This window comes from Megascapheus bottae, chromosome 1 (genome assembly GCF_031878675.1).
Source record: "Megascapheus bottae isolate mThoBot1 chromosome 1, mThoBot2.hap1, whole genome shotgun sequence".
Lineage (NCBI taxonomy): Eukaryota > Metazoa > Chordata > Mammalia > Rodentia > Geomyidae > Megascapheus > Megascapheus bottae.
Genome location: NC_143509.1, coordinates 33887084 through 33912918, shown reverse-complemented (window position 1 = coordinate 33912918; position 25835 = coordinate 33887084). Strand labels below are relative to the sequence as shown.

Sequence of the window (25835 nt, the reverse complement as noted above, 5' to 3'; positions counted from 1 at the left end):
TTTTTTCCACTTTCCTTCCCCATAGAACCTCAGCAATTTTTCTTGTAAAACACAGGAAATATTTTTTTACTTAATTTCAAAAACCTAAAAAACTAGTTTATCTTCTATTTGAATCCCAAACTTATTTCGAAACACGTGTTCTAGTAGAAAGTCGGGTACTAAGCTCTGAAAATAAAATTGTGTTGTTATATTTGAATGAGTAATTGATCTTTCTTTTTAAAGACTATTTCATGTTTTCAATATTATTAACATACATTGTTTTAAATTCCCCTAAGTTGGGCATACCTAAACAAATGTTAATATAGAACACCCCCCCCCAAAATACACATTCTAGCTCTGAAAATTGGATTAAAGACCTACTGTTAGACATGAAGCTATCACATTCTTAGAAGAATTGTATCCATAATAACTTATCAAGAGGAAACATATAATTGTTATTAATTAAAACTAGTGGATTTTTTGTATGGAGAACTTTCTCTCTCTCCTTTTGATGTGTGTGTGTGTGTGTGTGTGTGTGTGTGTGTGTGTGTGTGTGTGTGTTAGATATACTGTATCTTTAGCCAAGTACCAGCAGTTTAGACCTGTAATCCTAGTTCTTCAGGAACCTGAGACCCAAAGGATTGCAATTCAAAGCTGCCAGGGTGAAAAATTCCCTGATGAAGTCTACTAAACTCCAATTCCAAAATATCCCCCCCACAAATTGGGCTGAATGTGTGATTTGTGTTAGAGCTCCTCGGCAATCCAAGCAATTTTGAGGTCCTTAGTCCAAACCCTCATACCACTGAGATATACAAACACACATAAACACAGTCTCTCACAGATATTTAAAACAAATATATTCAATATTTTACTCATTGCCATTTCATCCAAATAAACTGAATAACTGCTACATTATTTGACAAGATATATTTCAGAAAATTAAAAGAAAAAATAATCATTTTAAGGTTATTTATTTGTTAACATGGTCAACAATCTTGAAGTTATTTTACAGAGAATGGTTGGGAAGCCATTTCAAAACATATGTTTCCTTCCTAGTTTTAATTAAAGTAGTAAAGGCATTTGTTAGAACATAAACAAATTTAAGGGAACCTATTAAAGGTAAAGAACACATTTGTAGTCATTATAGGTAGTTCCTTAGAATTCAAACAAACATTTAATTGGGTTGTACTACACACTCAACTCTGTGTGCCAAGTATCCTGTCACCATGATAAAGCACACAAGAATAGGTATTCATTTGCTGACAAGTCATTATTTCAGAATTGTTCATGAAATTGCTAACAAATGTTAATAACTCATTTATAAAAGAGCAAAGGAAAGAGACTGTACTAAGCTACTGTAAAATAGGCAGAACTGATCAGGTTCTGCATAGGAAACAGGGAGGTTGTCCAACTTGCCAACACCCCAAAGCATTCAAATATGTAGGGATACATAGGATAAGGCCTGTATCATGAGTTAAAATCAGAGGACAGTTTACATAATTTCATATGCAAATTGATCATACAAGATTACTAATTGTACAAAATAGTGTTATGTCATTTTCATAATGTACTCTGATCATATTTATTGCTTCTCAGCCTCACTTATTACAGGGCCTGGGCACTGTCCTTGGACACTTTTTGTTCAAGGCTAACACTCTACCAGTTGAGCCACAGCTCCACTTCCAGCTTTTTCTGTGTATGTGGTACCAGGGAATCGAACCCAGGACTTCGTACATGCTAGGCGACTACTCTACCACTAAGCCACACTCCCAGTCCCTCTTTCTTTCTTTCTTTCTTTCTTTCATTCTTTCTTTCTTTCTTTTTCTTTTATTTGTCCCGAGGCTTGAACTCAGGGACTGGGTGCTCTTCCTGAGTCTCTTTGTACTCTGGCTTTTTTTTTTTGAGTAGTTTAATAGAGATAAGAGTCTTCTGAACTTTTCTTCAAAAGCTGGCTTTGAACTACCATGCTCTGAACTGAGTCTCCTGAGTAGCTAGGATTATTGACATGAGCTACCCGTGCCCAGCTCCCTTCTTGTTTTTTAAATAGTCCTATATGTATTTTAATACACTTAAAACATTCCACATGAGACAAAATCCACCCTCTTCCTCCTCATCTTCCTCTTCCTCCACCTCCTTCTCTTCCTCTTCCTCTTCCCTTTTTCCTCCTCCTCCTCCTCCTCTTCCACAATTTCTTTCCTCCTTCTCCTCTTCTTTTTATTCTTATTGTTCCAGTTCTAATCTTGAACCAGGGGCTACCCATTGTTCCAGAGCTTTTTTCCTTAAGGCTAATGCTCTACAACTTGAGCAACTTGAGGCTTTTTGGCAGTTAATTGGAAATAAGTGTCTGATGGACTTTCCTGACCTGGCTAGATTTGAGCCATAATTCTGAGATCTCAGCTTCCTGAGTAACAAAACTTACAGGTGTGAGCCACCCATCAACACCCAACACACTTATCTCCCTGAATCCAATGTGTTTCACTTATTATATAACCTCTAGGACCATCTTTTTCTTACAGACAACATGATTTCATTCTTCTCTATGGCAGAAAAACAACATTCTGCTATACACACACATGCACACAAACATATGTGAAATAGTGAAATAAATATATATAACTATATAGTATACATATGAAATATATATTATATATGAAGTTTTCTTTGTCCACTTATTTATTGATAGGCACATAGTTTGGTTCTTCAGTCAAGGAGAAATTCAAATTCATCCATTCAAATATGTCCTACTCAGCACTGATGTTTCATGCTTGTGATCCCAGCAACTGAAAGAGCTGAGATATGAGGATCATAGTTCAAGGTCAGAGAGGACAGACAAATCTGTGAGACTCTTATCTCCCATTCAACAGAAAAAGTTATAAGTAGAGGTGTGATTTAGTGGACCTCTGGGGTGTGTGTGTGTGTGTGTGTGTGTGTGCACATGTGTACATGCATGCTGGGTCTGGGGCTTGACTTCTGTACTTGGGCACTCATCCTGAGCAAGTTTGCTTTATTTACATTTATTTGTTTGCTTATTAATTTGCTGAAGGCCAGGGTCTACCATGCAACAATTTTACTTCCAGCATTTTGGTGTTTATTTGGGGATAAAAATCTCTTAAACTTTCTTTTCCTGGATGACTACAAACCACAAACCTCAAATCTCAGCCCCCAGAGAAACTAGGATTACAAGTGTGAGCAACTGGCTTTCAAACAGTGGAGCATTTGAGCAAATGAAAACAGGAGGCCCTAGATTAATGTCCTAGTGAGCACACACACACACACACACACACACACACACACACACACACATACACTGAGGTAGATTATTAATTGTGCAGCCAGGGCTAGCATAACCAGCAGCTGTCATTAGGGATCTAATTTACTGGACTTTAAGGAAACTCGGACAGCTCTGAATTAACAATCCAGCTAGTTTTTTCAAATTGGGATACATTTGTTCCATTTCAGTTTTACAGGAGTTCACATAGTCAGGTGATTTCCGTCCCTGCAGTCTACAATCACTATTGCCCAAGCTCAGGATCTATTGCCATGATCATCAGTGAAGAATCACCAACGAGACAATTATTTGCACTGCTTGGCCTTCAGATGAAAGAATTTTTCAAAAGTTTTCCTAGCCATGCAATTTCTTCAGTAGCTAACATGGACCTTCAACTCAGAGGGTCATGGGACACTGTTCAATGGCGAAGGAAATATTGAAACAAGTAGAAGGCCAATTTAGAAGGAGCAGTGATCTGAATCTTCCCCAGGGCGCCCTCACATTAAGCCCAGATTTGTAATTGAAAATAAATCTTTCATGTCTGGGGCGACAGTCTGAGGTCCTGTCTTGGGTACAGTTTTCACTAAGCATTATATTTTTTCAGCTTGAAGTCACTGTCCTTTGGAGCTGATTTGACCTGTAAAGTCACAGTTGGATGTAGGCTGCCAACTGATTAGCTATTCAACAAAAAAGGAAGACTAATCTCTGTATTAATATACATGAGGTGAAATGAGAAAGAATCTGAGTCTGGAGGCTCAGAGGCAATGTTACAGCGGCTCCTCCAGACCCAGTAGCAGAGAGTCAGACCCTAGAGAAGGAGAGTGACATTTGGCAGAGGGGGTATGAGAGGCAGCTGCTTCGACTAGAAGTGACAGTGTGATTTTCTAACACTTTAAAGAGTTGATCTTTTTTTTTCCAGAATAAAAAGAGCATTCTGTATGCCATTTAGCAAAAGACATACAAATGTGAATTCATTTTTTTTCTTTTATAGCAAGGATTAGAAGAAAGCTGTGTTGACAAGAGGTATGATTTTTTAATTTTCTTACATTTCAAAGAACTTTCTAGCCACTTAGGACACTGCTTCACTTTTTTTTCCTGTTAGAAATTGCCATTGTTACTGGACACAGGTGGCTCCTAGGACTGGAAAGATCTACGTTCCAGATCATCCCAGAAGTCCCTTTCCTCCATTTCTATGAAGAAAAGCTGGATGTGGCGATATACATCTGTGATCCCAGATGAGAAGAAGCTTCAAGTGGGCAGATCATAGCCCAGGCACCATGCACCCTCCACTCTTCTCCCTACTCCACACATAGGAAGTCAGACCCACAACTGGATGCATGCATGGCTCAATGTTTTTACACCAAGCTAGTGAGTGTCCCTTAGCTGAGAATCTCCAAATACCTCCCTGAAGAAGGAGGAGGAGATGGGACAGGAGGAAAGGGAGGGTAAGTGAAGAGGGAGGAAGAAATTTGAGAATGTTGATATCTTAAAATTATTAGGACTCGAAGGACCTTTAGTAACTAGTGTGACCACATAACAGGAAAGAAAAGAATCTTGATACATAAGGACATATAATGTGAAGCTAATTGAAAGGACCTCCAGGATAGTGAAACAAAAGCCATATAATGAATGATTGTTGTCCTTAATGTACTATGTTGTCTCTCATCTCCTTTGCTGTCCCTTGGTTATCTCATATTGGTATAGTATCTCACTTTGTTATCTGATATATTGAATTTATTTGTATTTGGATATTTGAAATTTGATAGGGAAGGGGGGAAAACCAAGATGGGTGGGGGGTGTGGGGGGGGGAGGGAAACGGGTACCAAGACATGTGAAAGGGTATCAATGTATGTGAATTAATGCACCTTCTATCTGGCAAATATCATGTAACCCTTTTACTAATTACAATAAAAAAATAAAGCAAAAAAAAAAAGAAAAGAGAGGATCAGGGAGGTAACATGACCTGCCTGGTATCATACAACTGGCTAAGACCCCAAATTTCCTGGCTTCTAGTTGAGTTCATGGAAAGGGCAAGAAATAGTTTGTGGATTCTTTACTGAAATTATTTGCAATCTTAGATATATTTCCTTACCTTTCCCTGCCATAATGAACTTAACGAACTATTCCCTTACCTTTTCCTTCCTTAATGAGCTACTGGGACATGAACCTGGGGCCTCCTGTTTTCATTTGCTCAAATGCTCTATTGTTGGAAAACTATTCTCTATATACCTGTATTGATCTTCCTTGTACTTGAATATGCTGACTTTTATTTGTCTTTTTTTTTATTATTTCTAAAGGAAAGGAATAAGAAAAATTGCATTTGAAAATACAAGCCAATGAAATCTTTAATCTTGCTGTTCAGATTTTACCTACCTTAAGAAAAATGCCCTTATAAACAAATTTTATTATTGTATCAGCTAGCAAATTCTTTCCAGAGAGGAACTATCCATACAGTGTAAGCCAGTTTCCTTTTCCTCTGAGCTCACAAAGATGGAGAACATCTGGCAGTCTCCTCTGGTAGGATATTTAAGACAAATTTGTCCTTCCTCTCCAGGCAAAACAATCCAATCCTCTTTTGTGTGCTCTATGTGGGATCATTTTCCAACAATACATAAATGTCCAAATAAATAGGATAGATAGATACTGATTGTTCAGAGCCAAGTTAGAGTCATTTAACTTGCAATTTATTCAAATACAATTAACTATAACAAAGGCAACATCATCCATTCTAAAGAAAATAATGCGCTTTGTAATTTTTCTCCTGTTAGCCTTGCCAAAAGAATATTGCCATGCTCGGTGCTATTATTTTGAAGTAATGTAGGAGAAAAGACCTTGCAAGCAAGCTTTACCTATGTGGCACAGGTTGTTCATAGGTCAGGACAGATATTTCTGTGGCACAAGAAAGGCTGTGTATAAGGATGATGCACAGAGTTCCCTTTACAATTACTGGCAGCTCCAGGACATGCTCTGCTTAAGTGTTCAGCATATTTCTTTATCTTTCCCAGGTGTTATACCATTTTTTTTAAAGAAAAACCACCACTAACAAAGATGCACTGTAAAATATCTATCCATCCATTATTTTAGCAAATATTCCTTGGAAGGTTTTCCTTCATTATTGTTGTGTTTACCAATAGTGTCTTTTGTACAGTTTTCTTTGTTTTGTGTATTTAATTAGGGTTTTGGGGGCATGGCTCTGATCATAGTCTCCCAGTTATAGGCACAAGTTTGATAGGTGTAAATCGAGCTGGTATGGTAATTTCATGGTGAAACACAGAAGCTTTTTCATTATTAAAAAATATGTCAGATTCCATCAAATAAAGCCTCACTCAAGGAAGAAGCAGGGCTTGGAGGGCAGAAGGGTATGATCAATATTTGATTAGTTATATATCCTAGGTCAGAGCTGTTCCCTTTCCTGAGCTGGGCCATAGTTGTTTTTTTTTTTTCAATTATTTATGACCAGAAGTAAAGAATGTTAACTTCTCAAACTCTGCTCCAAGGCTGAGCACCAAGTCTGCTTCAGGTATATGACCTCCTCTTGCCTCTTCTCTCCTCTGCTTCTTTGATTCAGGCAGAATAGGATTTGTGTTTGTGTATATAGCTTCCCCACTCCCCTTTTCTAGACTTCAGAGTCTGTCTCAAGGCTTTCTGCCATGCTGTTGTCTATTTGTTCCCTCTATTATCTTCAGGTTGGTTTTTTTTTTGCAACACATTCTCACTCACCAAGTAATTTTTTGGTTTCCTTTACAATTTTTTTACTATAAATACAAACACATTGGATAAAATCATATATATATATATATATATCAAACCAAAAGATAATTAATCTTACTTTTTTTTGCCAGTTCTGGAACTTGAGCTTACGACCTGGTGCTGTCCCAGATATTGTGTTGGAAACTAATGCTCTGCCATTTGAACTACAACTCCACATCTGGCTTTTTTCATCGTTTATAGGAGGTAAGAGGTTCATGGACTTTCCTGCCAGGACTGGCTTCTAATTGTATCCTCAGTTCTCATCCTCCTGAGTAGCTAGGGTTAAAGGAATGAGCCACTGTTGCCAGTCATTAATTGACAAACAAGTTTAATACATGTGCATTCAAGTACCACATCGTTGTCTACACAGACATCACTACAGTGGTAGCCCATGTAATTATATCATCTACAGACATTATAGCCTTCTTAGTTTGTGTGATTTTCTACTACAATGCCAACATATTGGTGAATCCTCTAATGATACCTTCCTCAGATCATGTCCCTATCATTAAGCAAGGCATGCCTGTTTTTGTCTAGTCTTTCTAGAAATAGACTAATTATACAATGTCTGCAATGTATATTCTAATGTAGGATAATTAATAATAGTGCTGATTAGTCCTATGTGATATAACTAGAAATTACTGGAGTACTTTGTGTGTGTTCGTGTGTGTGTGTGTGTGTGTGTGTGTGTGTGTGTGTGTGCATGAACTCAAGGCTTCGTGCTCTTGCTTGAGTTCTGCTCAACACTGGTGCCCTACCACTTGAGCCATGTCCTTACTTACAGATATTACTGACTTACTGGAGATAGGAGTTCCTTGGATTTGTCTTCTAGGGTTGGCTTTTAAAAGTGATCTTCATTCTGAATAGCTAAGAGTGCAGATGTGAGCCACTGGCACCCAGCTTGAGAGGTATGTTTTTTATAAGCACTTGGCTAAGTAGTTTGCATGTCATGTTTCATTTAATCAGTATAATAGCTCTGATAAATAGATAAGAGTTTGAGGTCACCTAAGGAGCTAATGATACAGTATGACTTTGTCCTGGATAAAACGAACACACTCCATATTTTAATAATGAAATATGCTGTATGTAAGAGCATCTCTTTAAATAAAATATTCTTCCTAAGTATCATGAGCAATTCTAGCTAGTAAGTTTTGACAATTTGATTATTTAATGATTTGGGGAATGAATGAAAATTACCAAAATTTACTCAAGAAGCAGCTAACTCAATTAAGTCAATTATCAGAGGGAATTTAAAAAATATTTATTTCTATCCTAAAGTTACAAGAACAGATATTTTTGTAAGTGAAGTCAATATGGCTTTCAAACAGAATTCTTATGCAGTTTATGCTATTCCACAATGACAATGAAAATAATGGAAATCTCAATTATGAATATTATGAAAATAAAATAGCATGAATACTAAAAGTCCTCATGTGCAGCAACCTAAAATATGACTTTTCCTATGTTCTGAGTATCTCTGCTTTGAACACTTAACTTTTTCGTCCCTTAATGAATCATCCAGCTGACTCTTTTTCCAGAGGGAATGGGTCATGGAACAAATGCATGACCCATTTATGACAATGCAACATAGCAGTCTTCTTTTTGCAATACAAAGGTACAATCAGAGAAGAGAAATAACTAAGGGGAAAAAAAGTACAAGAGAAGTCCCTTGCTTTTAAACATGACACAATAGAAAATTTGCCTTTCATCAGAAGTGTATCCAGGCTAACGTCTTATAGTTTCTTCAGCCATAATTTAAGTAGAATAAGGCCCGCTTTTCATAAGGTAGGTACAAGGATAAAGTATCTATTTAATTCTACACTAATTTTTAAAAGTAGTAGCAAAAGTAGCTTCTGTTCATACTAGCACTCATCTCAGAAGAACACAGCTGTCAGTTAAAACTCTGGAGACTGAAGAGTTTCAAGGAAGGGCTGTGCTCTTTCAACATTCACAGCAAAGGAGTAACTATAACCCCTAGCTCATTGTTAATTGTTACATGATATCATATAAATGTAAGGACTGGGGAAAAAAAACTAAAATATGATGTGTGTGTGTTTGGCTGTCTGTATGTATCTATACATGCATGTGCATACTTGTGTGTGACCTAAGGCTTGAACTCAGGTCTTGGGTGCTATCCCTGAACTATTTTGTGCAAGGCCAATGCACTACCATTGAGCTAGACCTCAACGTCCAGCTTTTTGTTCGTTAATGGAAATTAGGCTGAGCTGGCTTTGAATTTACAATCATCTCAGAAGTCAGTCTCTTGAATAACTAGGATTATAGGTATGAGCCACTAGTAAAATAGTCATTTTTAACATCTATAAAATAGGACTTCTGGGGCTAAGAGTTTGGCCTAGTGGTTAAAGTGCTTGCCTAGCATGCACGAAGGCCCGGGTTCGATTCCTTGGTACCACATAGATAGAAAAAAGCTGGAAGTGGTGCTGAGGCTCAAGTGGTAGAGCTCTAACCTTGAGAAAATCCAAGGACAGTGCTCAGGCCCTGAGCTCAAGCCCAGGACTGGCAAAAAAAAATAGGACTTCTGGTATACATTATTTTAATCAGAACCTAAAATTGTTCCATTAAGACACAAAGAAATGGCTATTAATCTAAGTTTTGCATTCGCTTTAGGGTTCTTACCCAATTCTCACTTGAAACTTTCCCACTAATGTGGGCCATCAAAATAAACATGCAGAAGTCATGGAGTAAAAATGGAGTAAAAGGTAGATTAACAGAATTTGGAAGATCATAATATGGAATGATTCTAATACAATGATTGCTTCTTAGATTATAAGGCCCATTTGGGATTCTAATTTCCTATACTATAATCCAAAGTAAAAATTTATGATTCTATTATGTAATATGATCCTGACACGCTTCCTAAAAATAGTAGGTTGAATTGGTTACACTAAATATTGATGTTTCTTATTAGGCAATAAAAATTTGAAGATATGAAGGACAGAGAAAAAAATTACTATTAGAATCTTTGTCTACATCTAATACTCCAGAGGCTATATGGTCAAGTTTTTAGAGCACAAGAAAAGATAAAGGAATCAGAGTGTTATTTCTACTAAGACAAATGAGATATTGGTTGTATTGCTCCCTCCACAGTCCTCATAACTTGTCCCAATAACTAGGTAAGCATCCTTGTGAAACCTGAAATTGAGTTAAATTCTAGCACTTACCAATACCAACACTGAAATGATAGTGCATTGATCCATACCCACTGCCAGTACAGCCAACGTGAATGGATTAGTCAGGCCTGGTTTGCTTATTTGTTGAATGCAAACATAGATGACATAGATGAGCAATTCATCACATATAGATTGTTTTTTTATCCAAAAAAATGTATACTAAACATATTTCTCACATGCACATTTTCAGGCAGATTTATAGACACTTCTGATCCCTGTTCAGATGAGGTAAGATACTGGGACAAACCAGAGCATCAACTGGTATTTCAGCTGAGCCTGAATGCCCCCCTTGCTTCACAGCCTGGGTGGTCTCTAGCTAAGACAGTTGTGGGTTAACTTCCTGACAGACTGGAATAGAATGTTGCCTTAAGCTATCTCATTTCATCTTGGAGCAGGGCTGCTTGATTAGCGAGTGATGGATACAAGTTGGACTAACAGAGAGTTGTCAGCTATTGAGGGACAGTAGATAACTGTGTGTAAAAATAAACACACTAGAGAGACTCCTCAACTAGGTTAATAATATCTTTTAGATGGATCCATCTTTTAGATGGATAAGAGGAAGAGTTGTGAAAGGAAGCAAGAAGAAAGACCCACCAAGAATCCTTCCTAGAGTTTGAGAGACAGACTCTTAGCAAACAGACAGAAGTGAGATGTTTCTCACTCTCTCTCTCCCCCTCTCCTCTCCTTCTAACATATTTTCTTACTTTCTGCCCTATTAAGAATAATAAAAACCTATGCTTTAGCAGAGCTTGCTGAGCACTGAGCCACCTCATGTCAAGGACTATATTTATTTTGTAGATTTGTGTGTCACCAAGATGTGACCCCAATGGCTATTTGGTAAATGTACAGGGACTCCAACTGAAAATAGGCGCAGTTATTCACCTTTCCTGATGGTCTCCAAGCAACACCTAAAACGACAATAACGACTCAAAGCTTGTCTAACCTTCTAAAGAAGCATGTTCAGTGTCCCTAGTTGAATCTCAGCATTTATAATGGAACATATTTATAAAACTCACAATTTGTAGGCTCCTGTGTTATTGATTCTGGATTTACATTATTTTGTGTTCCTATCTGGCCCTGAAAATAATAAGGCTAAGGAAGCAAGCATAGGCATTTAGCTGGGATTAATTCAGATTATTCATTAGCTACTTGTCCTGTGGCACACTAGCCAGGCTTCCTTGGCTTCCTAATTTTCCAATCAACAGTTTGCTTTCCTGATGATTATTTGTGCCCACTTTTGGTTCTAATATACCACAATCTAAACCAGAACACCACTGCTGCTAAGAGTTTTTTTTATTAAATATTAGGTCCCGAGCAGCACATTCCGTAGCAACAGTATTCAATAAAGGCTTGGTAAATTGGTATGTCTGTGTGTGTGAATAGATAGATATATACATAGATAGATAGACAGATAGATAGATAGACAGACAGACAGACAGGCTAATTCATTTCTATATTATACTATTAAGTCACTAACATTTTCATTAGATAAACTTGCTTACACTACTTATGGGTTATATGTCTTATGAAAGTGAAATGCAATGGTTTCCCTCATTTGTCATAATCAGTAGAAACCCAGGGCTCTCCTAGCAGAGATTTACAGTAGAACAAAACCTAGATTCATAAGGCCATATAGTATGACGCTAAATGATAGGACCTTCAGGATATAGAGACAAAAGCCATATGAGTGATGGTTGTTCTTAATGTATTATGTTATCTGTCATCTCCTTTGCTGTCCCTTGGTTATCTCATATTGTTACAGTATTTTACCTTATCTGATATATTATATATATGTTTATTTGTTTATTTAAAATAGGATAGGGAAGGGGGAAAACAAGATGAGGGGAGGGGATGGGGGAGGGAATGGAAACCAATACATGAGAAAATGTATCAATGTTTGTGAAGTAATTCACCTTCTATCTGTTGAATATAATGTAACCTTTCTATTAATTACAATAAAAATATATTGTAAAAGAAAGTGAAATGTAATTGAATGGAATATTTGAGCCAAAACAGAAATCACTTAATATGTAATTATGGAGCAATTTTAAAGTTTACTTCTAAAAATGCTGAGATCTGGGATGGGCCAGTGACTCATGAATAAAATCACGCCTACTAAGACCAGAGGATAGTGGCTCAAAGCTACCCCATCTAGAAAAGTTCATGGGACTCTTATTCCAATTATCCAGCAAGAAACCAGAAGTCCAGGTATGGCTCAAGTGGTAGAAGGGTAGCCTTGAGAAAAAAAAAAGAAGCTAAGAGACAGTGCCAGGAATGGAGTTCAAGCCTAGGACCAGCCTATCAACACACACACACACACACACACACACACACACACACACACATACACACACACACACTTCAATACAACTACCCAACCAACAAACAAAAAAAAATGAGAGCTAGACCAACTTATTTTGTATTTTATATATTTCTATGTTTTCATAAATAGCATAGAATATACCTGATTCTTATTCCTCATTGTTTCTAATTCCAGGTAAAATCTAACAAATCAAGAATATTTCTCCAAATGATAGTCAGTGGGAACCAACAGTACAAGACATTATAGTTCAGTTACCTGTTAACATCTAAGTGCTGATAGCAATATATTTTACAATGTTTTTAGAATTTGTAGAGTGAAATACTTAGAATGAGCTTGCTTATATTGCCCTCCATCAATCTAGATAAAAAACCTATGTCATATGTTATTTATTCAACAATAGCAGCTCTGTAGAAGAATTAGCTTAAGAAATAACAGGGGTGGTTGCTTTTTGAATTAAAAATCATAGAGACTCTAAATGCCACTTTAAAAAAATGTATGCTATTAATCTACCTTCCCAAATGGAAGAGATTAAGCTACTACTGGCTACACATCTGTTACACAAAACAACTGCCTGTGATGGGTATAGATTAAAACAGCAACAGATTGTGTAGTTGCTCCTTGGGCTGCCAAACTTCTTTATAAATACCTAATCACACACTGTCTCCTCTCTCTCTCTCTCTCTCTCTCTCTCTCTCTCTCTCTCTCTCTCTCTCTCTCTCTCTCTCTCTCTCTTCCTCTCTCTCTCATTTTGTAGCAACAACTTAAATAAATATAAGATGTCAGACAATAGTGCCAGCTTGAGGTAAAAAAAAAAGCAAAGTGTGAGGGGAGAGTACGAGCAGTAGGAGTTCAATTCCACCCCAGTTAATTGAGGCTAGAATCATTCCTGTGACATTTATGGCAATTTCACATTGGTGCACTTCAATTAAGGAATAATACAAGTGCAAGGTAATTTATACTCATAGATTAGATGTCGTCTGTGAAAAATTACTGATTAACTCCAAGGCAGCCTCCAGAGTGCTCCCCAAGCATTTTAATGGGGGTCTTTCTGTCACCTCTCATCCTGAAATCTAGTCTGAAACTAGCAACGCTCTCAATTTACCTTTTAAAAGATTCAGTACACCTATTTTACACATCTATGAGTTCTCCTTTAAAATGTCCATAAACCCACACTGTATTATAAAAGTAGCCAATTTGAATCATCTTATTCTGTATTATTCATCTATACATTGATCTTTTTATTTCTACTCTTTATATACGTAGCCCTGGTGGGGACCTTTTCAGTAATAAGGCAATTTTTTGGATAATACTGTTATTCAAATGTTCTGTATTATATTTCCACCTCAGTGATCTTGCACAACTCTCAACAATGAGAAAATGTTGTGGTGGTTTAGTAAGAGGAGATAAGATTTTAATTACTATTTTTCCCCAAACTAAAAATTTAAATCTGAGTAGGTGACCAGGCTCATTGAAAAAAAATTGTGCAAAATATTTGACCTTTTTCAACTCCCACAAATTAAGCAGGAGGATTATCACTTGATTATCTGTTCTCAACTCATTACCTTCTTTTCCTCCAAGTGTCTAGGAGACATAGCTAAGCAACATTAAAGAATAACTAAAAATAGCTTCGTTGAAGCTATTATTCCTCTTCCTCTCTTTAGTTACCAGCTGAAGGAAAATAATTGGAATTATAAAGAACCCTACATTTATTTCAGTAGAAAAGAAAATGATCTAGCCAATGATGAGTTATTTGGTCTTGGTGGTAAAGAGCAAAATGAAACAGAAGGAAGAAAACTTAGCTATGCCTTTTCCTTGGATGGTGGAGATGATAGAGGGCCTGGGCCTAAAAGAGACACTTCTAACTCCAATTGTAGGTTCTTCCCCCTTGTGGTATAAACATGTCCCTTCCTTGGAATCTCTTCATTAGGTTATGGTAAGAGTTGAATGTGTTAGTGTGCTAGCATATTCAAAACACTTGCCATCTTTGTAGTGTAGTATACAAGGGGATACAAGAAGAACTTCTAGAATGCCTGCTCTGTATTTTTCTGTTAACAAGATTCTGTCTTTCTTAAGAACGAGAAAATTGTACAGGCACTCATGGCCTTCATCTATTATATTAGCTAATCAGAAGGCAGAGATCTAAGAATCAGGAATACCAAACCAGCTTTGGCAGGCAAATTCAAGAGACTCTTATCTGGAATAATTCAATCAAAAATAAAATAAAGTAAAATAAAAGCCAAAATGGAGGCATGGCTCAAATGACAGTCTGCATTGAAAATGTGTGATTCTGAGTTGGACTCAGTACTGGCACAAAAACAAATAAAAATCAAGCAAAAAGAATCAGGATTTATGATTATTACTTAATAGAGATGTATCCTGAGAAACAAATGATCAGGCAGGTTTTCATTGTAGAACATCATATACTCTTACACAAACCAAGAGGCCCACTGAGTCACTATGTTATAAAATTATTAGCACGCTTACACATCCACATATCTACATACACACACACACACACACACACACACACACACACACAATGTCCATCCTTTACAAAAACATCATAATGACCAACACTGTAAATACTGTATTCCTTGGAAGGATAGACTAAGGAAAGCAGTTGAGATTTAAAAATAATTACAGAGGAAAACTTTTTCAAAGAGTTTGAAAGAAAGAAAGATGCAGGAGTAGAGCCCTAATCAATGGAAAGGTAGTTGAAAATGGCTGAGCTCATATTTCTAGTAGTTTGGTGTGATGAAAGGCTTTGCTCTGCAGTTGCTAAGTAGTTAAATTGCTGACAGTGTTTAGTTAATCCTCTCATTGTTATATTGACTTGAGTCTACAGCCTCCCCACTCATGAGCTTGAAAGTCATTTTAAGCCACATGAGCCTTGGATTCCCAAAGAAAGGCAGAGTTGATTTTTGTTTTGTGCCAGAACTGGAGGCTTCAACTCAGGGCATTTTATTCTCACTTGGTCTTTTCACTAAAGGCTGTTTACTCTACCATTTGAGCCATAACCCCACTTCTGGCTTTTTGCCTAACAGAAAGACATATTTGAATAAAAACTAAATCAATATTTTCTTCCTCAAAGTCAGTTCTCAAAAAATAGGAAATAGAGTATACCAAAAATGTCTCTAAGTGAACATTTTAATGTAATATAGAATTTATTTAATGTACTATTTCATTTATATTTTACTACAATACTGGTTAGGCCTGTTTAGATTCTCTAATAGAGTCTATAAAACTTGTGATTGTAATGGTATCAGATCTAGGTGTATGTGGCTCATGTCTATAATCTTATCTACTCAGGAGGCTGAGGTCCGAGGATCATGGTTCAAAGCCAGCCCAGGCAGAACGGTCTGTAAAACACTTCAATAAACTACCCAGAAAAAGTCAGAGGTAATGTTATAGCTCAAGGGGTGAAGTGATAGTCTTGAGCATAAAGAGGCTCCAGGAGTGTGCCCAGGCCCTTGAGTGTAAGCCCAGAAAAGAAAAATTTGCTTAGCTAGGAAAAATTGTTTTGATATCTCCTTATGATAAGCAAGAACTAAGATGAGCAATCCACATTTTGACAAATCATCAACCATTTTTTATTGAAATAGAAAAGATTAAATAATACATGCTCTCATTATCCAAGCCAAAAAATGTACATAGACTAAAAATAAAACCATTGATGACATATCTGGAAAGAAACAAGATTCATACAGCCACAGTCCTCTCTTTATCTCCATTTCTAAAGATTAGAGCAGCATCCTAGAGTTTTAAATGAGGTTATGACAAGCATGCAAAGTGGCACAATAACATTCTTATTCTGAAATATTCAAGAGCTCCACATGTGTTTTATCTGGAAACAAAGATTGCAAGACAGAACATATGTAAGACGGTGTAGGTCTTTCAAATTTTGGTTGACCAGCATTCAAGAATCCAGATATTCTCAGTCCAGAGGTCATACTGGACTCTATCATTATATTTATATTTTATCTTATATTTCACTTTATACATCGTCAATTGCCAATCTGTGCTGTGTCATATCTTCCACTTTACTATCTTGCATCTCAGAGTTTTTTGATGACCACTTATATAATGTTCTGTCTTCCTCTGCTTCATTTATTTGCCCCAAAGAGGAGTAGACAGAAGTCAAATTTCATTTAAAATGATTTAAATTGCTAGGACATTTCGTCATATCTCTTCCACCTTATTTTTCTTAATTTATAATACGCAGTCTAACATTCACTAGACACATATTATAAAATAAACAAAATAATTTTCCTATTTTCCTTTTAAGATTTCACTTTGTATCATGATTTGAGAATCAAGAGCAATAGACTTGAGTTAAATTTTGTGAAGTAGCCATTAGGTAGGTATATGTCCAATCAGTTATAAGCCTAGGACTTCTGAGTCAGGTATATTCAAAACAAAATAGTCTACTCATTAAAGTACATACTTATTTATCAGAACAAAGACTATTTAACCATACTTTTATAGTAATCAGGTACATCAGAATCTAATCAGCATGTTCTTGGTTCAAGAATCTTATATCGTTGGACAATGGAATTCTATGCTGCCATTTAAGTAGATTGCCCATTTGTAAGGAAATGGAAAGACTTGGAAAAAGACATATTAAGAGAAGTAAGCCAGACTCAAAAGAGCATAGGCTCAATGGTTTCCCTCATTTGTAATAATTAGTACAAAACTTAGACTCCTCTAGCAGAGGATTACAATAGCTCAAAACCTAGGTACATAACATCATATAGGATGAGGTTAAATGAAAGGACCTCCAGAATATGAAAACAAGAGCTATATTATGTAATGTGTGATTGTTGTTCTTAATGTACTATGTTATTTCTCATCTCTTTTGTTGTCGCTTGGTTATTCTCATATAGTTATAGCATCTTACCTTGTAATCTGGTATATTATATATGTTTATTTATTTGAAATAGGATAGAGAAGGGGGAAACAAGATGAGGGGAGGAGATGGGGGAGGGAAATGGGAACAAAAACATAAGAAAGGGTATCAATGTGTGTAAAGTAATGCTCCTTCCATCGGAAGAATATAACTGTAACCCCTCTATTAATTACAATAAAAATAAAAAATATGTCTTTTGTAAAATAGATAGTAACCCAGTGACTCTACACACATATTCTTGTGCACAAGACAAAGAAATCTAGTTTGTTGTGACAATGGTGAATTTTGATGAGTGCTAAATGTGGAGTTTGAAAACAGAGCTTCTGTACTCAAATTTACAATTTACTTTTTGTCATCTGTGTGATATTTTAAGATGGGCATAAATATCATGAGAATATAGTTCATCAGGACTGAGTGAGTCAACACTTTTAAACTGCAGAGACTGGTACATTAGACATGATATATAGTCATTAAATAAAGAAAATTCAGCGTGATCCACTTCATAATCACTTCTGAGTCCTTCAGAATTGTCATAGATTAACTCTCAGCCTTGATTTTTATTAAGTAATTTATTATGGCTGAGTGTCGTGTTGCATGACAACTACTGTAGAAATGCAGTGTCTGGGCCAGCAGTTCATACCTCTCACCACCATCGCGTGGGGAAGCAAGAGTAAAAGGATTGCAGACCCAGCATTAAAGTAAACCCCACCTCAAAAAATAACCAGTGCAAATAAAAGGATCATAAGGGTGGCTCAAGTGGTAGAATGTCTTTCTTGCAGAGCTGGGGACGTTGTGTTAATCTCCAACACCACACACACACACACACACACACACACACACCAATACGATTAAAATCCAGGCATTTTTCATTGATATATCTATACTGGCTTGAATATTTTCTAGTACATAACATGTATTCTATAAATATTATGGATGAATAAACAGTAAAAGTGAGAACTTTTACTTCTATTGATTTGAAAGTTGTCATCAATTAACAACTAAAACTAAACCAACAGAAGAATACACATGGCAAAGGAAAGACAAAGATAATTGCAAAACAAGATAAAAAATTAAGAAAAAACACTCTAAGTTTGAAGTTAGGCCAAAGTGAATAGCAATGATGATACATAATTGACATAAATCATACTCTTAAAAGCTTAAGAATTTCTGTCTTGTTAAGAAATAAAGTAAAAATTCCTGGTGATTGAATAGTAACACATTAAAAGCATGGACAAATCAATGGATAGATGAAGCTTTAAAATACAGGTGCACTTCAATTTATCACAGGATTAAACCCATCATAATTTTAAAACATAGTGAATTGAACATACAATCAAGCTACCTAGTTCCTGAATATGTTACAAATATGGTACCATTTAGATTATTAGCTGTCTGTATTTGTGGATACAATGCTGATGAGATCACACCACAAAAGAGATTGTCCATCAACAGATGCTGGAGGGGATGTGGCCAGGAGGGATCACTACTACACTGTTGGTGGGAGTGCAAACTCGTTCAACCACTATGGAAAGCAGTGTGGCAGTGCCTCAAAAGGCTAAACATAGAACTCCCCTATGACCCAGCAATTCCACTACTTGGCATTTACCCAACCACCCAGAAACAAGGACATACTAAACCCACTAGCACAACAATGTTCATTGCAGCACTATTCACCATAGCAAAGATATGGAACCAACCTAGATCTCCCTCAGTTGATGAGTGGATCAACAAGTTGTGGTATTTGTACACAATGGAATTCTATGCTGCTGTCAGAAAGAATGACATCGCCCCATTTGTTAGGAAATGGAAAGACTTAGAAAAAATCCTATTAAGTGAAGTAAGCCAGACTCAAAGGAACTTAGGCTCAGTGGTTTCCCTCATTCGTCATAATCAGTAGAAACCTTGGGCTCTACTAGCAGAGATTTGCAATAGAGCAAAATCTTGATACATAAGGACATATAATGTGAAGCTAATTGAAAGGACCTCCAGGATAGTGAAACAAAAGCCACATAATGAATGATTTTTGTCCTTGATGTACTATGTTGTCTCTCATCTCCTTTGCTGTCCCTTGGTTATCTCATATTGGTATAGTATCTCACTTTGTTATCTGATATATTGAATTTATTTGTATTTGGATATTTGAAATTTGATAGGGAATGGGGGAAAACCAAGACGGGTGGGGGGTGTGGGGGGGGGAGGGAAACGGGTACCAAGACATGTGAAAGGGTATCAATGTATGTAAATTAATGCACCTTCTATCTGGCAAATATCATGTAACCCTTTTACTAATTACAATAAAAAAAAGAGCTGAAAAAAAAAGAGATTGTCCATGCAGCTGACCCTGGAAGGGATCTATGTTCAGTGTGGAGTGTATGCAAATCAGTTCCATATAATCATAAAGGTGAAAAACCATTAAGTTAGTCATCGTAAAGTCAAGCACTATCTATAAACATGAGCTATTAAAACAAGTAAAGCAAATCATGACAATTATTTTTATTTGTTTGTTTATTTGATTCAGTTTTTGATACCAGATCTTATTACGTAATGCAGGCTGATTTTGAACTCACAACCTCCAATGATTTTCTTGTCATTTCTTCTGCGCTGCCCCACTTTCCCCACAGTGGGAAGCCAGCAAAGCATGTGATTTAGACAAGTAAAAGTCAACAAAGAGGGTTTGTAATACAGCTTCATGATAAAGTGTTAACCTAGCATGTATGAAGCCCTGGGTTCGTTCCTCAGTACCACATAAACAGAAAAAGCTGGAAGTGGCAATGTGCCTCAAGTGGTAGATTGCTAGCCTTGAGCAAAAGAAGCTCAAAGACAGTGCCCTGGACTTGAGTTCCAGTTTGCCTGAGGTCTTGCAAAAAATATCCACAAAGAAAATATGAAATAATTAAAAAATACTTCTTTATGAAACAGATTTTATGGGGGGTGAATAGCAAGCTACCACAATAATAGTTGTCATATTTCACTATATGGCAGAATAAATTAAATTATATTAAAACTTAGAGAACAAAACACAGAAATATAACATTAAGAAATTAATCATGAAAAGGAATATTTCTGCAGAACACGATTATTTTAGCAGAATTTAACTTCACCAGCAAATGAGAAGCTGGGTAGAAAAATACACTGAGCATACAGAACTTGAATTATGAGACTTCTAATACAACTTGTTTGAATTACAGGTTAAATGAATATGTCTACATGAAACTACATGTACCCCATAGAGAACTAAAGTTCTTTTCATTTATGTCAAGATTGATTATACACCAGTCCTAACGCCTACATACTTTTCCCAAAAAACCCATTAGTAACATTCATGCATTTATTTATTTATTAATATACACCCAGGATCCACACAGGGTCAAGGGATAGATAAATGAAGAGGAGAAGGGGAAAGGATGCAGTAAAGAATTCAATGTATATCCTACATATTTAATAAAAACAGGGCAAGAGCAGGGGAGGGATGAGTGAAAATGTTGAAAGAGATGGCATTGATCAAGATATATTGTTTTCATAAACTGCTTTGTTGAATGGTAACTCCTTTGTACAACTACTTAAAGATAATTATTGTTTTTTTGGTGATTTCAGAACTAAGTTTTACTTCTTCATCTTATTGGCTTCATTTGCTACACATCTGCAGGGAATTTAGCTTTTTAAGTTCTGTTCGTTAAGAAGAGAGTTTGTGATTTCACAATAAGCCTTTTACAATTTTACATAAGCTATCCAACAATAGAGTTAACAAATTCACACTTTTAAAAGGAAAGCAGAAACTATAAAGCCTATTTGTAGCCATAGAGAACAAAAAGAGAGAAAAATAATATCAAGCTTATTAAGGAGGATTTTTCTAATTTTTGTTAAATTTTCTCTTCTGTTTTATATATTTGAGGTCTCAGGAAACTAAATTTATACTGTGTCTGACCAAAACAAGAGAAGTCATTGGATTATTTGTGTTTAAAAGATGTGCTAAACTGCTAAGCCAGAGTCACATTATCCACATAAATACAAAAGTCATTGAACAGAAGAAAAAATATAACTCTGACTATTCTGAGGTTTTCTTTTCCTCACATCAGTCTCCCTAGAAATAATTATTATCATTCCATAGGATTGCCATATTAGGCAAGACAGTGTGTTCAGAGGAAGATGGTAGAACCGAATTGTATAAATTTCATATACCACCAAAACAAGGAGGTAGACACTTCTTATAATTTAATCTCTGTTTCACTGAGTTATACATTCTCATGAATTCTAGGTACAATGGTTTTAACTGGAACAGAGAGAATCTGAGCTCTCAAACTAAATCTATGACAAGACTGAGAAAATCTAAGTCAAAAATCCTACTTAACACTTGAATGTTAGAGTATTACTAAAGAAACAAGAGCATAATTTAAATGGTATGATAAATGATTCTTTGTGTGTGTGCATGTGTGTGTGTGTATGTGTGTGTATGCGTGTGTTTGTGCATGTGTGTGTATGTGTGTGTGTGCTAGTACTTAGTCTTGAACTTGGGGCCTAGGAACTGTCCCTTAGCTTTTATTTATTTTTAAACTCAAGGCTGGTTCTCTACCACTTGAGCCACAGTTGTAATTCAGTGGTTAATTAGAGAAAAGAGTCATATGGCCTTTGCTACTTGGGCTGGCTTAGAACCTCATTCTTGAATATCAACTCCTGAATATCTTAGATTACAGGAGTGAGGACCCAATGCCTAGAACAGATTTTCTGTTATACAAAACTTGAAAGGATGGCATATAGAAGCTGGGCTTTGGTGGCTCACATATCTAACCCTAGCTATATGCTGACAAGGCAGTAGAGTGACTGGCTACTAAGATAGATACTCTGTATTGCTAAAGGCACAAAATCAGAAAAAAAGATGAGATGAAAATTTAAATATACAAGACAGTATGAGGAAAAGCTGTTCTTTCACTGTGTGTTTTAAATTGAGGCTATTAATTTAATGATTGTGTCCCACATTAATATTTTAGTAAAAAATATAACATAGTGACTTTATGTGAAATAACTTTGGTTTTATTTATTAGGCTGATGAAAAGAGATATAGAAAATTAATGTTTAGAGCCAGGTGCCAGTAGCTCACATCTGTAATACTAGCTATGCAGGAGGTTGAGATCTGAGGATTGCAGCTCAAAGCCAGCCCAGGCATGAAAAGTCTGTGAGACTCTTATCTCCAATTAACCACCAGAAAACTAGAATTGGAGCTGTGGCTCAAGTGGTAGAGCACTAGCCTTGAAATGAAGAGCTCAGGGACAGCGCACAGGCCCAGAGTTCAAGCCCCATGACCAACCATAAAAAAAAGAAAGAAATGAAATTTATGTTTAAATGAATAAATTAATATTAAAAGGAAGCCAGGAACCAATGGTTCATATTTGTAACACAAGTTACTCAGGAGTTTGAGATCTGAGGATTGTGGGTTTGAAATTAGCCTATGCTTAAAAAGCCAGTGAGACTTTCATCTTCAATTAAACAGCAACGAGCTCAACATAGATTTGTGGCACCAGCCTTGAGTGAAAAATCTAAGGGACAGTGGTCCTGAGTTCATGCTCTAGTACTGGCACCAAAAATAAATCAGATTTCAACTCAAAGCTTTGTATTTGCCAGACAGCAGCTCTACCACTAGAGCCATGTCTCTAGTTCTTTTTACTGTTTCTTTTGACATAGGGGCTGACTTGTTAGTGCTGGTTTGAACCATGACTCTCCATTTATACTACTCACCATAGCTGGGACTACAGCCACATACCACCAAGCCCAGCCTTTCCACTTACAATAGGGTCTCATGAACTTTTCTGGGCCAGGCTGTGGTCAGCCTGATTCCCCTAACCTCAGCCTTGCAGGTTGTAGCTAGGTTACAGAAGTGAGCCACTAGCACCCAGTAAACTTGTTCTTTGAGCATCTCCAGCCCTATCCATTCTTACACTGAGGCCACATCTAAAGGGGAAGGATATTCTATACACTAGCTCTGCCCTGGCAGAGCTGGAGGTAGTTTTACAAAACTCATCTTAGATTTTAGCAACATGGAGTCAGACATGCTTCTAGCTACTGTTTTAATTCAGCATGTGAACCTTGGAGCCATAGAGAGAAAAACAGAAGACATTTTACAAGGGGTGAAATTTCTTCCTTTTTGAATTGATTAGAAACCTTACAGTCTTGCAAATTAGGGATAAGATTAATGCCCAGAAAGCAATCATATGCTAATATTTTAGGATATTTTGCTGTTTCATAATGGTTTATGCAATCATACTTCCATAGATTTAGAAGACATTTATATGATTGTAATAGCTATACATGCTGTTAAAGAATTAGACAAAAGTGAAGTATAAAAATTACCGTCACCAATAATGTCTTTACCCAATTACCCCCTGCTAAATGATAAGTGAATTTCTTATGCTTATGTGCATTTTATGAACAACTTCTATTTTCCTTTTTTACTTAAAATTTCATCATATATAACACCTCAGATTATTTTGGGTGCTTTACAATATAACATACAATAGCAAGATAATATTTTCTTGTAAATGTCTATACTTTATTAGTTTTTTATATTTTTAAAAATGGGCTGGTGATATCTCATGAAGAATAAATAAATGTTGGGGAAAATATTTCTGTACATGCATCATTAGTTTTCTGCATTCTGGCCTTATTTTTTTTTCATTTTTCAGAAAGACAAAATCTATGATAAAACTAATTTAAGGGCCAGGAGTGTGGCCTGGTGGTAGAGTGCTTGTTTAGCGTGCATGAAGCCATGGGTTTGAATCCCTGGTACCACATATATAGAAAAGGCCCAGAACAGTGCTATGGCTTAAGTGGTAGAGTACTAGCCTTGTGAGAGAGCCCAAAGAAAGTGTTCAGTTCCTGAGTTCAAGCTCCATGAGTGGCAAAAAAAACCTTAAATTTTACATAGATTTGAATATTTTATTTGGCTTAGCTTTTCTTTTTTTTCCCCAAATTATCATTAAGTAGTTAAACAACAGGGATTCAATTCACCATGTGAGTCTGTGAATAGTATAATGCATCACGATTTTTTTTTTTTTGCACACCAGATCCTGTTATGCATTCTTTGGAAGGAAAAGCTCCTTTCATTTTCTTCATGAATTTATATGATGAAAACTGAAACCACCATTCTTTTACAGTTGGGACATTTGTGCACTGAATGATGAAGGATTTGTCCAAGGTCACACAGCTGGCAAATAGCAGATTTAAGAACCTGGAACCCATACAGTCTGTGGCTAGTCTACACTTTAAAGCTCAGCAGTAGACTATCTCTTGATATGCCGTGGAAACAGATTGAATTGTTTCTCTCCATTTTCAGTGTGACTATGTCATAACTCATTTATTTATCTGTATTATTGTATATTAATTTGTCTTTCAAATGAGTTTTACTGTGGTATTTCATATAGGTTTTTATGTACATATGTTAACTCCATTTTCCCCATTCTCTTCTTATTTTTAATAGATTTCAATGGGTCACTTTGCCATCTTCATACACAAACACAATGGACTTTACTATTTTGTACTTCCTCATAATCCTCTTATTCCTTCTCCACTACATTCTGCCAATTTCCATAACTACATATGTAATATATAATACATATATGACTAACTGTAAATATATAAATAAATATTCCTCATAAAATAGAAAATGTGTCATCCCTGTCATTGTGAACATTTCTTATGTAGTTTAGCGTGTGTGTGTGTGTGTGTGTGTGTGCATCAGGTTTTCTTTACCTATCGTTTAGTTGAAAGCCAGTGAGGCTACAGCCTAATTTCTATAAGGTAAAACTCTTCAAGAAGTTCTATCTACTTTTAGTAAGTATGATTTGGTTAGTCTACTGAAATGATCAGTATTTGTAGTATCTTTTGATTTCTACAGAAAGCTGGTAGAGTAGAAACCTTTTCTTAACTCCATCTTGATATAAAATGCATAGCACAAGCCAATTAATTCTCCAAAGAAGAGTGAAAAAGAGCATTTCTATAGCGTGAAATAAAATATTTTTTTCATCTAATATGAAGAGAGAACAGCATCTTACTTTTTCAGAACACATTAATACAGAATTAAAATAACACATCTATCTATCCAATGCTAATTAGTACCTTTGTCACAATATTTTCTTTCTTTCTTTTTCCTTTTTTCTTTTTGCCAATCTTGGGACATGAACTCAGGGCCTGGGCACGTTCCTTGGGCTTTTTCAAGGGTAGGTTCTACCATTTGAGTCACAGCACCATTTCCAGCTTTTTCTGTGTATGTGATACCTAGAAATCACACCTAGGGCTTCTTGTATGCTAGGCAAGCACTCCACCACTAGGGCACACTCCCAGCTCCTGTCACATAATTTTCTAAAGAGATTTTTTTTTCTGTATCCTTCCCTTATGGATACAATGCAGAAAACACAAGGATGTGGCAAG

General features: G+C 36.2%; 1 protein-coding gene across 6 annotated transcripts in view; it reads right to left on the bottom strand.

Annotated features, from left to right (window-relative positions):
* Nlgn1 (neuroligin 1) overlaps window positions 1–25835 on the bottom strand; it is an 899947-nt gene that overhangs the window by 15139 nt on the left and 858973 nt on the right. The window lies entirely within an intron of this gene.